General features: G+C 50.3%; 1 protein-coding gene across 2 annotated transcripts in view; it reads right to left on the reverse strand.

The window, feature by feature from the left end:
• Nucleotides 1–14,728, reverse strand: part of JAKMIP1 (janus kinase and microtubule interacting protein 1) — a 92,496-nt gene extending 77,768 nt beyond the window's left edge. Inside the window, exon 1 of one of the 2 annotated variants that reach the window (XM_036853030.1) lies at nucleotides 14,435–14,728. The gene's annotated coding sequence lies outside the window, so the exon portion shown is untranslated. The remainder of the gene's footprint in view (nucleotides 1–14,434) is intronic. The other variant, XM_036853031.1, reaches the window with a different exon arrangement.
• Nucleotides 14,729–15,163: the final 435 nt, after the last annotated feature.

Below are 15,163 nucleotides of genomic sequence, written 5' to 3' on the forward strand. Positions count from 1 at the left end.
TATAGGTAGAATCATTTTAAACTACAAACACGGCATACAAGCTCAAATGAGCTGCACACCAAATGTCAACCCTCTGTAGACGCCACTGCATGGACCTGGGTTGCCAGGTGAATGCTCAGCTTTATACAGGTCTTGGGGTTGAGACTCTCCTGTCATCTCCAGCAAAATGGATCCTGAAACTAGAAGACGGGTTGTTGACAAAAACCTTACCGATTGCAAATGTGGTAGGTAAAGATTCCCAGAACAGAATATTTTCACAACCACAACAAAGCCCAATTAACACTCAGGGTGCCATGCTATTAAGAATACTACTGTCACCCCAAACTTTTCATTTTGTAAGTTACATTCATCAAAGCAACCTCACTGTTCTCACGGACTGACGTGACGTGAAGCCCTATAAGTTTAGAGTCATAAAATAAATGTGACAATCAACTATTGCCAAACTGCTACACCCCGACCCAGTATTTCTGACTCAGCAGCTCAGGGTGGGGCCTGAGAATGTGCACTACTAAAATGTTCCCAGGTGACGTTGATGCTGCTGGTCCAGGACCCTACTTGGAGAACCACTGCTCTAATCTGCTCGTTACAAACTCTGCTTATTGTGACTCATTAGGGCAGGTGGTCCCACATGCCCGGATAGGTAGGTCCTCCTAAGACAGCAAGGATGGGGAAGGCAAAGGAACAGGCATTCCAGGGAGTGGGGCAGCATACGCAAACACATGGAATCTGGAAACAGTGGGTAAGGAAGTCAGTAGTTCATCCACTGAAGTCAGTAGTTCAGTGGGTAAGGAAGTCAGTAGTCAGTTGTATCAGGCTTACAAGGGTGGAACTGAACATCAGCTATGGACCAGGCCCTGTCTTTGCTGCTATTGATTTCTCATTTCATTGCATTGTGGTCAGAGAACATACTTTGTATTATTTCTATCCTTTCAAGTTTATCGAGGTTGTTTTATGGCTGAGCATATGGTCTATCCTGGAGAACGATCCACGTGCCCTTGAGAAGAATATATATTCTTGGTGAGGACATGGAGAAAAGGGAACCTCTGTGCACTGTTGGGTGGGAATGTAAATTGGTGCAGCCACTATAGAAAATAGTATGGAGGGTCCTCAAAAAATTAAAAATAGAACTACCACATGATCCAGCATTTCCACCTCTGGGTATTTACCCAGAGAAAATGAAAACACTAACTTGAAAAGATAAACACACCCCCATGTTCATTGCAGCATTATTTACAATGGCCAAGAAATTAAAAGAACCTAAGTGTCCATCAGTGGATGAATGGATAAAGAAAATATGAAATAGATAGATATAAAATGGAGTATTATTCAGCCACAAAAAAAGAATGAAATCTTGCTGTTTGTGAGACATGGATGGACCTTGAGGGCATTATGCCAAGTGAAATAAATCAGACAGAGAAAGAAAAATACCACATGATCTCACTTATATGTGGAATCTTAAAAAACAACAACAAAAACCAAACTCATAGATACAGAGAACAGATTGGTGGCTGCCAGAGGTGGGGGACAGGAGAGTAGGCAAAATGGGTTAAGGAGGTCACCAAGCGCAAACTTCCAGTTATAAAATACACAGTTCATGGGGATGCAATATACAACATGGTGACTATAGTTAATAATACCATATTGTATATTTGAAACTTGCTAAGAGAGTAGATCTTAAAAGTTTTCATCACAAGAAAAAATTTTTGGTAACTATATGTGGCAATGGACGTTAACTAGACTTATTTTGGTGATCATTTCACAATGTATACAAATATCAAATTATTATGTTATACACCTGAAACTAATATAATGGTTTATATCAATTATACCTCAATTCTACATATATATATGTATATATATATTCTTATGTTGGTGGAGTATTCTATAGGTGTCTGTTAAGTCTGGTTGGTTTACAGTGTCCTTCAAGTTTTCTATTTCCTTGTTGATCTTCTGTCTAGTTGTTCTATCCATTATTGAAAGTAGGGTATTGAAGTATCCAAATATTATTGCTGAATTATTTACTTCTTCCTTCTTTTAGATCAGTTTTTGCTTCAAATATTGATATTTTGGTGTTCTGTTGTTAGATGCATGTGTGTTTATAATTGTTATATCTTCCTAATGGATTGACCCTTTTATCATTGTAAAATGTTATTAAATGTCATTATAGAATGTCCTTCTTTATCTCTATTTTTTATTTTAAATCTATCTGGTATGATATCAGTATAGTCACTCTAGCTTTCTTATGGTTGCTCTTTGCATGATGTATCTTTTTCCATCCTTTTACTTTCAATCTATTTGTATCTTTGAGCCTAAAGAAGTATGTCACCTGTAGACAGCATATAGTTAGATCATTTTTAATATACGCTACTGCCTTTTGATTGGGTTGGGGTTTTTAAAAATATTTATTTATTTATTTATTTATTTATTTATTTATTTATTTTGGGCTGCATTGTGTCTTAGTTGCGGTACACGGGATCTTCGTTGCGGTACGCAGGCTTCTCTTTAGTTGTAGTGCACGGGCTCCAGAGCACGTGGGCTCTGTAGTTGCGGCGCGCAGGCTCAGTAGTTGTGGCATGCAGGCTTAGTTGCCCCACGGCATGTGGGATCTCACTTCCCTGTCCAGGGGTCGAACCTGCATCCCCTGCATTGGAAGGCAGGTTTTTAACCACTGGACGACCAGGGAAGTCCCTGATTGGGTTGTTTAATCCATTCACATTTAATGTTATTACTGATATAGTTGAGTTTACATCTGCCATTTTACTTTTTGTTTTCTACATGTCTCATGTCAGTTTACTTCCTCTATTCCTCCTTTACTGTGTTCTTTTGCATTAAATGAATCAGGCATATGTCACAGCAAGAACTTCAAAGAGCTTATTCTTTTTAATTCAGAAAACAAAATCACCTCTCCAGCAATTTTTAGTTTCTTAAATGGTTCATTTTCTAATCAATCATGGTTTTTTTCTCTCTGGTTCCGGTAAACAGGAGCAAATGAATTATTCACCCAATAGTCATAGAAAATCATCTATAATAATGTCCACTACCAGATTCCTGGGTTGGAGAATTTGAGGCTAGAGTTTGACCTTCCCACAAAGAGGAGGCATGGGGCCACTCACGGTGTTTTGAGGATCACCTTCATGACATGTGATGATAAGAAGTGTCATAACAGTTCAGTGCTTCAGACCAAGGTGCGAAAGGATGGTTGGAATTCACAACAGAGTCCATAGCATGGATATTTTCAAGTGCTGTGGCACTGCTTTCACAGACACCTGGCACAGATGCTAACAAAGATCTGGTGAGTGGAGGGCCTTTCTATACCAGCTACAATGAACAGGTGAGACACCACAAACTGATCAGCCCATGTCCCTTCCAGGGAGTGATTTAATACCCGCCCCCAATCTCCTTGTCACTTGACCTCTTAGTTTACCTACAAAGCCCTCTGTTCATCAACAAATATGAAGGGAAACTACAATCCAGGAGCTTGTGAATTGTGAAATCCCAAATTCACAATTTATGTTGTGAACACCTGAGGTTTGGGGCACCCAGCACCCCTCCCCCATCTTCTGACTGGAGCACTCCCAATTTCCGATATCCTATCCAGCAACAGGACTTGTTTGCGTATTTGGTATGAAGTGTCTTGCATTCACCTTTAGCCATGCCTATAGAAAGCTCAGGGGATCTGTAATGCCCAGGTGCTCATAAACTGGGCTCATCCTGGGTATCTGGTACGCTTCCAGGGAGAGATAGATACTAAAAGTAAAGTGCCCATTTGCCCAATAGTTTAAACAGATTAGGCACAATTTGGGGGCATCCGGGCCCTTGTTTAAAATAAGGTGTCTGGTTGGCAACCAGAACCTCTTCCAGCCCCGATCCTGAAAGCCTCCAAGACTTGCCGCAGAAACTCAATTACCGCCAGGCTTAATGAGCTCACTCACCCAGCTGCCCTGGCCCACAAAGCAGCCCCGCCAACTTCCAAAAAGAAGATGTGTCTTCCAAAGCGTATTCTGAGGTGCAGCTTGGGAGAAATGGAAAAATCAGAGCACTTTAACAAGAAATATGACCTGTGAACACAAAAACATGGTTTGGATTCTGAAGAACAGCTGTCTAACATTTTTTTTTTTTTTTTTTTTTTGCCCTTAACTAAAAGCAGGCTGCACTGCAAGGCCGTGAAATCCCCGTGTGCAGGGGAAGGGTAGCTTTACTGAGTTCTACAGAAGCTTCACAAATGTCACCTCTGGGCTGATAGAACCACCAGGGGTGTTTCAACCACGAGTACTGAGGGGTCGGAGGTTTGGAGAATTGATGTCACTAGAGGAGGCTGCTACAGAGAAAGGAGTGGGGCTCATTGAGGGCAGAGTGGACCTGATGCAAACAACAGAGAGAAGAACCTACGGCACCCGGTTACGGTCCCTCCCAACACTGACATTATAGGGATACGAAACATGTTCATTTTTCCTTTCTTGGCCCAGAAGTGAAAACAATTCAGTCATAATACTACAAACAGCAAATATTAAGGCTAAAGGCCAAAAGCGACTGACCACCTACTGTGCCCCTCACCCTGTGCTGGGTTCTGGGAATCCCACCGTGAACCAGGCAGCATCCCTACTTTTCCGGAACCTTCTGTCTAGTGGGGGCATCTGACAAGTCACTGGCAGCTGGAATACAGAATCCAGGGCAGTGACAGAGGGATGCTCGGAGCAACGGGAGCGCTGGGGACATAGCTGACCTGGCCTGTGACGTGGAAGGATTGTTAAGGAACGTTTCCTGGAGGAAATAAGGCTGATGATGGACCTTAAGCACCCGTGGAGGATGGTCACTGGGTGAATGGGGGCAGGAAAGGCTAATGGGCAGATCTGCCAGAGGGAACAGCATGTGCAAAGGCCTGGCTCAGCCAGGAATGGCAGGCAGATGGTACAGCTGGAGGCATGCTCGACTGAAGGCCTGGGAGGAGAGAGGCGGGAGCGGCCACCCCGCCCTGGCGAGATCAGGAGAGCACCGGAAGCCTCTTTAGCCCGCCTCTCTGCCTCCAGGCTGTTCCTATCTTAATCCAGCCCTGGTGACTTCATCCACTGCATCTTCACTTGTAGAGTAAGCAAACAGGTCTCTCCTAGGGCTCCGCCATCCAAGCTGGGCCATGGAACGTGCAGGGTTTCACAGGTGGGGGGTGAGTGAGGGAGGTATTCCAGGCAGAGGGAGCTGGCAAGCAAGGGTCTGGAAGAAGGGACAGTGCTTAGGAGGCGGGTACAATTCACCAAGGGAAATATGGGAATTGAGTTGGGAGCAGGCCATGGGGGCCCTGAACACAGGCTAAGTTGGCTGTACTCTTTTCATAAGTAATCAGCAACTGGAGTAGCCAGAGGTCTGACCCCCATCACTGCCATTTCTACCTGGGCAATCTCGGGTAAGTCACTCATCCTTCACCAGTGAGGTGGTAGGGCCCAGCAGGGGCTGGAGAGGAAGACTCGCTGTTGCCCTCAATAACCCACTTCCACGTACATGTCAGCATGATCCACTCCTCAGTCCCCACCTGAGCAGCAGCGGAAGGCCAGCAACTCGCAGGCAGGTGTGCGCGTGGAAGATGAGGAGGACAACATTCGCCGACCCCTGCAAAACCTGGACAAAGCCCTTCACGGGCATCTCTCCACGTGGAACACACGGCACCCTGGGTTGGGGAGAGGGGTGTGACCCCCCCAGGACACCAGAACTCCCAGGGGTGATGTGCTTTGTCTCCCTCGTGGCTCCTGGCTGGGTGGGGAGTGGAGTTCAACCCAGACTCCCTCCCACGTCTGGCAGAAAGCAGTGGGGATATGGTCTGGGGCAGAGGAGATGCGCAAAACAGGGAGGTGGCCTTGCCACGCCCTGAGAATCAGCTTCCCTCGACCAATCAGCTCTGGCCATTGGGCAGCCCTGCCCACTGCTCTGAGAAGCATGGAGAGATCTCCGCCTTCAGAGGCCATGGGAAATGAACATGCAAACTCTTCAGAGGACAGAAAAATTCTGGTGCGGTTATTCTATGCAGAGGGAGTAAAAAGGCTAGAGCCACTGAGCGGAGGCGACTCAGAAGAGTGTCCCAACGCTCTTCATCCTAATCATGTTGCCGCCAGTTACAGAGAGCCTACCACGCACCAGGCTAAACGTGGATCCACGCCTGTTCCCCTCACAGGGTCTGCCCTCAGGGCTCCCGGCGAGAGACCCAGCTCTCATCGCCCTGTGATCGTTTACCAAGTCTCCTTACTCATATTCTCCAGGTGACAGTCACAGTCTTAGTGATGGGATTTGTGTTTTATTTGTGGGTCTCCCCTCTCTCAGAATGAAAGCTGCCATGGGCAGGGACCTTGCCGCGCCTGGTCTTCCTGGGGCTCTAGTTCCTTCCGGGGGCACACAGGAGGCTCTCAAATGTGCACTGTCACTCTTTGTTACCAGACTGAGAGCCTTGTTTACAGAGGAGGAAACTGAAGCATGGAGAAAACGTAACTCACTGGCCCAGGGCCACACACTTCACAGAAGGCAGAGCCATCATCCTCTGGGCCTGGTCCCTGCCCCTGAGGAGCATAGCGTCTAGAGCAGCACTGCCCCCCAAAATACAATGTGAACCCCAGGTACAATTTAAAATTTTCCAGCAGCCACATTAAAAAAAAAGTAAAAATAAACAAGCGAAACTAATTTCAATGATACATTTCATTTAGCCGGACGTATCCACAACAGTTTTGTTTCAACAAGTCATCAATGTTAAAGTTATTACTGAGATCTTTCTCATTCTCTTTTTCCTACAGAGTCTTTGAAATCCAGTGCGCGCTTTCCATTCCCCAGGGCAAGTGAGCATGTGACTTAGGAGGCCCATTCACAATCATTATGACCACTACTTCTGGAACCACCTGTGTCAGCAGCGCCAGCTGACAAATACCTACTGTACACCAACATGCTCTGGGCCGTCTGCACAGTTATTTCTGACCTTCACACCAACCCCAAGAGCTAGGGACACTGAACTTTCTCCATACTGAACGGAAGGAAAAAGTGAAGCTTGGAAAGATTAAGTAACACGCTCCAGATCACCGAGCTACCAAGGTGGAGTTAGGAAATTAACTCACATCTGACTCTAAGCAGTAACAACAATTATTTCTTGGGCACCTACTGCATGCCAACATCCTGTGCTGAGAGGTAGAAAACATGCCAGTCGAGGTTCCTGCCCTCACGGTGCTTTCATTCTAGCTCAGGAGGAATGATCACAAATGGGGAAACAAAACGCATTTCAGATCATGATGATTTCAGAAGAAACGGGGTGCCAAAGGGGAGAATAACAGTGGAGGGGGAAGGCAGGCATCTACCTGAGAAGGGCAGGGAAGACCTCTCCAAAGAGGGGAAATTTAAGCTGAGACATGAAGGGTGAGAAGAAGCCAGTTCTGGCGAGGGCAGGAGATGAACAGGCCAGGGAGCAAGCAGCAGACACAACACTCTGGGCAGGAGAGTCCAGTACATTCCAGGAACCATCAGAAAGGCTCCCTATGCTGTGCCAGCTGCCTCTCTGGGCCACTGGGTTGGCCCCTGGCCGGCCCTCCTGCCTCAGGGTGCTCCCACACTCTGGCTTGGAAAATGAGAAATCTACAAACCGTTCTCCGGATGTCAAGAACAAGTCAAGGCTGGAGGTTCCCAGCACAGAACCTGGCAAGGAGGGCACATTCATAGCCATCTGATGAGGGGCTGAACGGATGAATCAGTGAGCAGTGGGAGGAGAGAGTGGAAGCACCACAACAGAAGCCTGGTAGCCAAGGCCCCAAAAAGAAAGCTTTAACACTTTAAGCTATGCTTCAAACACTCTGCGCAATAGCCAAAAGGTAGAAACCACCCAAGAGTCCATCAACAAATGAACGGATAACAAAATGTGGTCCATCCTTACAATGGAATATTATTCAGCCTCAAAAAGGACTGAAGTACAGATACATGCTACGACCTGGATGAACCTTGAGGATATTATGCTGAATGAAAGAAGCCAGACACAAAAGGCCACATATTATATAAGCCCACGTATATGAAATTCCAGAATAGGGAAATCACACAGACAGAAGGCGGATGGGTGGTTGCCAGGGGCTGAGGGAGGGGGAGGGGGAGTGAGTGTTCCACGAGGAGGGAGTTTTCCTTGGGGATGATGAAAGTGTTTTAAAGCTAGACAGAGGTGTTGGCTGTACAACACTGTGAATGTACTAAATGCCACTGAATTGTATACTTTAAAATGGTTAATCTTACGTTGTGTGAATTTCAGCTCAATTTAAAAAAAAAGGGGAAGGGGAGGAAAAAAGAATTGTTTCAACAGAAGGGTCAGGTCATGATCCTGTTAAATAAAATAAAACCCCATGTCTCAGAAAGCAGATAGGAGTGATCAGCCTCCAGAAGTACCAGAATAGAAAAGGAAAAGAGAGAAGACGGACTTTCCAATGTTAAAAGAAGCAGAAAGCTATTGATACTTCACCAGATCACTCTCACCTCCACTATCGACGCCTGTGATCCTCACGGTCTTCCCATCCTCCATAGGAAGCAGGACACTCCTCAGTGGTGTGTCCCACCCCTGCCAGCCCTAAGGAAGGGACGAGGGGCCAGTCCAGGGTTCCTGAATCAAAATGCAGCCGAGATGGAGGCTTGGGGGCCAGCAGGCTGAGCCAGCGCATCCCCTGACCTGGCACACACAAGGGCATTACTGCCACAATGGGCAGCCCTTGGCAGCCCCGGGATGGCCACAACAGAACCTCCTTTCATTCCCTAAAGTGGCCCTTCAGCCAAGTCTGGGCCACAGGGGAGAAAGTACAGCAGGAAACCTGCCTCCCCACAGCACATGGGTCCTCTGAGGTCCAGTTGGGGGCTTTGGGACACATGACGGGTCCTGAGGATGATTCCAAGACCTGGAAAGGATAAAGGGGACACCACAAGCCACACAGAGAGGACAGACTGACCTAACGACTGATTAAGGGTGCGGCTGTTCCAGGGAATGGCATCACAGCGACTGTCCACCGCACAAGGCTGGGCCTTCACCTCTGTTCTTTATTTCATCCTTACACCCACGTGGACGGCAAGGATGGGGATTGGGGTTACTCCCATTTCGCAAATGAGGACACTGAGCAGTGGAGGGTTCAAAGGGTACAGACAATCATCCACGGTCAGCATAGATGATCATCCACGGTCAGCATACGGCAGAGCTGGCGTTCAAACCCAAGGCCGCCATCAACGCCTCCTGTGTTAAATTATGATGCTGCTGATGTTTGCTTTTTTCTACCAAACTCCCACAAGGCAGGATGGAGTCACGGTTAAGAACATGGGCTGCCAGGTTGGGATGACGGAAAAGTTCTGGAGATGGATGGCGATGATTGTTGCACAACAATGCAAATGTACTTAATGCCACTGAACTATACCCTTAGAAATGGTTAGTATTAAATATTATATATATTTGAAACAAAAATATTTTAAGAATTGGTCAGATACTAGGACATTAAGAAATTATCAACAAATTTTAAAAAATAGATATCATACAGACCACATTCTCTGAACATGGTAAGATTCTGTTAGAGGCTAATAAAAAACATAAATTCTTCCCCTGCTGGAAAAAATCCCTGCTTCCCCAGTTACCAGTTCTGTGACCCTGGGTAGGCTTCACAGCCTCTCTGTGCCCACCTGTAGAATGGGAAATGCAGGGCTTCTCCCTCTGGGGTTGTGTTCAGGATTGAATGAACTCAAACCAGGGAGAGAGCACAGACCTGAGGGTGGCAAACTTCTGTAAAGGGCCACGTAGTAAATGTTTCTGGCTTTACTGGTGTCTTCTCCAACTGCCCAACTCTGCCAATACAGGGTAGAAGCAGCCACAGACAGTAGGTACACAAATGGACATGGCTGGGTACCAGTAAAACTTTCTTTACAAAATCAAGCGGCGGGCCAATGAGCAGTAGCTTGCGGACACCCTGGCACTTGGTAAGTGCTCAGCCAATGTTAACTGTTACAATTAAGAAAAACAGCATTTATCTCAATTCACTTCTGTAGACCAATGAGAGGTACAGTACTCCTTGTTGCGGTTCTGAAAATAAAGACTATCACCAAAGACGAGAACAGAGCCGCTGTCCCCACTGGGGAGCTGGCGCCTCCCTCACTCTGAGCACCCCTGCGCCCTCTCTCTGCTGCTCTCAGGTTGATTCAGAACCAGCATGTTAATTACCTCCTGGGCTGCTCTCTGCAAACACTCTTGCCCTTCCCACCTCCCACAGGAGGGGCTCCTGCCCCCTGCCCTTCACACCATGAGGCCCCCAGGACCCCCTTCCTTGTCCTTGCCCCTCCCTGCTGGCCCATGGTCCCTGGGCTGTCCGTCTGGCTTTGGAAAGGCATAAGCAAAGAAAACATTTTCAGAAGGCATTCAGGGCTAGAGTGACAAGCCAAGGTCCCACTGCTGGCCAGCCTTGGGGTTTTTTTCTGAGCCTCAGGCTACGGCAACACCAATAGCTACTACTGGCTTTAAGGTAACATGTTTCTATTAAAAGCACTGAGAAGGCTCCTCTGATTGATTTCTCTCACTAGCCCTGTAGGAAGGTTTTCTTTCCATTACTGGAATCAGCATGCTTCATGGAGCAACATCTAAGCTCTGGAGCGAGAGAAACACCCCCCCCACACCCCCACACCCCACACACACACTGCTTAATTCCACCTCCACCTCCACCTCCAGACGCAGCCCCTGCTTGTCAGGGGCTCACATAATCTTTACCCTTCCTGGTGCTGTGCAGTTTAAATGAGATAATTCATGGCAGGAGTGGGAGTTTAAGCAACAATAGAGAGCTATTTTCCCTATGTGAACATCACAGGAAAAGGAACTGGGCGCAGAGAGGTTAAGTGACTTGCCCAAAGTCACACAGCCGGTAGGTGTGAGGTGGTTCTCAATGCAGCTCCTCTAACCCAGCCCTGTTCCCTCACAGCCCACCTCACCTAGCTGGTGGCCACTGCTCATGACAATTAGTTCCATTAAGAGTTTTCCTTAAAATAGATAACCAACAAGGACCTACTGCATAGCACAGGGAACTATAGTCAATAATACGTAATAACCTATAATGGAAAAGAATCTGAAATATATATATAACTGATTCACTTTGCTGTACACCTGAAACTAACACAACATTGTAAATCAACTATCTTCCAATAAAAACAAAAATTTTTAAACGAGTTTTCCTAAGAATTGGGTGGAAATTATTGTAACTGCTGCACGCCAACACTGAGCAGGGAGAAAGTCTAGATGAAAGAGGCATCAAAGGAACCGTTCTGGGACCAGTGGACTCTGAGTTCAGGATTGCTGCATGTAGCTCTCAGCACCTTCTCACACAAGTCTGCACAGTTGGGATTAGTCAACATGGCACCCACCCCTTTCATCTTTCATTCCTGCTTATTGAATATTTAGCTTATTGGCGTGACGTTGTTAGCTTGCGAAGGACAAAGAGGGCCTCTAACCAGGCCATTTGCTCTGTGACAAAGCTAAAGGATTTATTTTTTTCAAATCACTTATGACACCCTCCTTCCTTGTCATGACCACTTATTTAAGTGCCTCCAATGCCCAGAGACCACACTTCGGATCTCACACCAACTCAGCCAAAGACAGACCACCGCCCTCATTTGTACAGGATATGGAGGTTCAGAGAGGTTAATCCTCTTGCCCAAGATCACACAGCCATAAGGAACAGGCACAGGTGAGTCCAGCTTCAGAAGCCCTGCAGGTTGACCCAACGACAGTGGGGAAGGAGGCTGACAGAGAAGAACCAGGATACACCGCAGTCACCCCCAATCTCTCTGAGGAAGGCACCCCATTTTAGTTAGAAAGCCCAGGTGGGAAGCACTTGCCCAGTCACAGATGAGTAAGGGGCAGGGCCCGAAGGGGAACCCAGGCAGTCTGGCTCTACAGACTGGAGAGAGGGAGAGCTCGTCCTCGGGGAGGTAAACAAATAGCCATAGCACACAGCAGCAATCACTGCTGGTTTATGCCTTCCTCAGAAACTGTTCCTTCTGTCGCTCCTCTCCAGCCCCAACTTGCTCTGTGCTAAGACAGCGGGCTCCATCGTGCCTCCTCCTCATGAAGCCTTCAGGTCGGGGGAAGGGAGCTGTCATGCTCTCTCCCTCTGTGCCTGTCTCTCTTCCAGCGCTGGCAGTACCAGTGCCAGTGTGAAGGCCTCCCCAGGAAAATGGAGCCCCCCCAAAGAGGGGCTGCCTCTCAGACTTCACTGTGCCCCTAGTCTCTAGTGGGCAAGGTCTGCTTAAGGAAAAATGACACAAATACTATACCACGTACAGATATAAGGTTCTGGGAGAGAACTACACAATCTGTTTGGCAGAGTCAAGAAACACCGCAGAGAAGTAACATGAGAGCTGGGCCTTGTCATATGAATAGGAGTTCTCCAGACAGATAAAGGAGGGGATCATTTCTGGGAGAAAACACAGCACGTGGGGAAAACCTAAGTGGGAAGATGCATCTGGGGACACAGAGTTGGCATGTGTGGCTGAGATTGTGGTGGGGAGAGGAAGAGGTGGGCCAGGGAAGCCGGGATGTGAGGAACTTGTGAGGTCATGGAGGCAGTGGGAGCCATGGATGGTTTGTGAAGGATGAAAATGGCAATGAGCTCATTTGTGGGACCCACACTCTGACCCTTTGAGGGGCTTCTTGCCGTGATAAGACTCAAGGCAAGAGTTGCCCCCAGACTCTGAGCAGAGATGTTCAGCATTACAGACCACATGCAGGCGTCTCAACAACAAAAACTGTGCAGCCATCCATAAACCTCCATCGAGTTGTACAAAACGAAAAGTTTGCTCAGACCAGCAGGTCTCTGGGAGTTGACAATGCCCTGCTGGGCAAGCATCCTGGGGGCAGGAAGTGGGGGGGTCCTGACCATCCCACCCCATCCCCAAACCTGTCCCTCTTCTTCGTACATCCGGGCTCATGGAAGAGCCAGCCACCTGCCCAAGGCCCTGGAGAAGAAGCCAACTCCATCCACAGCCTCGCCCAATACCAGGTCACCCTGAGTTGGGGGAAGCCCCCCCCCCCCCCACTTAGGCCGGATATTTACTCTGGGTGGATCCCTCTGCGAGGGGCTTAGGCTCCCCCGCCCTCCGCCAGAACCTCTTAGTCTGGTCTGGGAGGCGGAGGCCATCTGATAGGGCGGCAGTATGTCCAGCTCTGCCATGCAGGAAAGCTCAGGCGTGGCACGGGGCTCTCCCTGCCTTGCTCTAGAAGGAGCTGTCCAGTTAAAGGAGGGGAGTTCCCGCAGAGGGAAGAGCAAGAGCAAAAGCCAAGGAGAGTGTGCCTGTGAGTGTGCATGGAAGGGGTGTGGGGGGCGGAGGAGGACCAGGGTTAGATACAGTATCTCTGGAGCTTAGAGAGCTGGGCAGACGCTGGCGGAGAGCCCAGGCCGGCCAAGACTTCAGAAGAAGGGTAGACTAGAGTGTGTGGCGAGGGGAGGTGGTGGGGGGGGGGGTGTATGTGTGTGCGGGGGCGAGGGGGGTGTCTTTAGGCGAAAGGCTCCAGCCTGGGAAGCAGCCTCTATCAGGGATGACGAGGCCGGCTCAGGAGCCCGAAGCAAGGACGGTGGAGTGATGGAGCGATGGAGTCAGGCGGCTGGGGGCGAAGGCGCGGCAGGCCCGAGCGGCCGCTAGCCTGAACGCAGGGCGTCCGGCAAGGTGCCCGGCCCCGCGGGAGCCAATCTCTGTGCGCCATCTCCGGAGGCAGAGTACGCCCAGGGCGCGCCGGCCAGGCAGGAGGGTGGGTACCAGCCTTTCTTCGCATTTCTCCAGCCTCCTCCCCGGTGCCCACGTGGGCGGAGCAGCGTGGGGGTGTGCGTGGCAGGGGCCGCGGCAGCGTGTGCTGTGCGTGGGGTGGGGCGGCCTCGCCCTCCCCGCCGCCTGCCTCCACGGCGCGGCCCGGGGCTCCATCTCCTCTGTACCACCTCGGCAGAGATCCGTGGGACCCAGACCTACTCAGTGGGTGGGATCCAGGGAGAACCGGCCGGCCACGCCCCCCGCGCCACTCCCGGGAGGCACCCGGTGGATCCCCCTCCCCCTCCTTAGCTTGGAGACGGAATGGGGAGAGGAGTGGAAATGGGGGTGGCATAAGAAAGAGAGGGCTGGGGGCGGAAGAAGGAGAGGGTGTATGTAGGAAGGCGACGCAGAGTCCTCCGGCTGGGAGACTTCAGGGGGATTTGGAGGGGATTGGGGGATGGGAGCGGAAAGGTGCAGGACCTCGGAGGTGAGATGCAAGAGTGGCAGTGGGATCAAATGGGGGCGCGAAGGCTGGAGGAGGGGCGGGGAAGGTGGGAGATGGGGCGGGGCGGCACTGGTCACTGCGTCCCTTGCCAATGGGTCAGCCCATCGGTCGTGGAGTCCGCGGCTCCCCTTTGGCCATCGCGCGCCTCCCGCCCCCCGGCGCACCTGTACCCACCTGCTCGGTGCTCAGGCCCGAGCCGGGCAGCAGCAGCAGCGGGCGTAGCGAGCGCAGCCCCGCACCGCATCCTCCGGCCGCCCCCCTCCCCGCCCAGAGCTTACGCTGCCGCCGCCCCCGCCTTAAAAAGGACAAAACGGAACAGAAAAAGGATGCATGCAAAAAAAAAAAAAATCGTAAGAAGCAAATGAGGAAGACGGGCTGATGTGCGCGCGCGGCCCGGCGGGGCGGGGGTTGAGATGCAGCGACGCGGGTGACCGTGCTTAGGGCAGCCGGTCGGCGCGTGCCGCACACTCCCGGCTGCAGCTCCCGCGGCAGCCCGGCGCCCGGCTCGCAGCGCGGCCCCGCCCCTCACCCGGGGCGCCCCTCCGGTTGGTCCGTCCTCCTGCCAGTCAGAGGGGTGGGCCCAGCGTTTGCCCCGCCCCCGCCAGGGGCAGAGGCCGGGAGCTGTTCTGCCGCTGCGAGAGGAGTTTAGGGGAGGCCTGAGCGTGCGCAGTGGGCCCAGCGGCTCGTGCCAGGGAGGGGCTGGGGAACCTGCTGCTGAGCTCCACCAGCCTAGCCGCTCTGCCCAGTGCTGGGTAGAAGCTGACTCTGGCGGCTCCATCTAGAGCTAAGGGCCCCAGGAAGCTCGTTTCTGCCCTCAGGGGGCTCACACCCAGTTTGGAGAGAGTGTATTGATATTTATAACCTGAGACTGCGGCCATCCTGGGCCATCCGTGGTCCAGAAGA

This window comes from Balaenoptera musculus, chromosome 5 (assembly GCF_009873245.2).
Source record: "Balaenoptera musculus isolate JJ_BM4_2016_0621 chromosome 5, mBalMus1.pri.v3, whole genome shotgun sequence".
NCBI classification, from domain to species: Eukaryota; Metazoa; Chordata; class Mammalia; order Artiodactyla; family Balaenopteridae; genus Balaenoptera; species Balaenoptera musculus.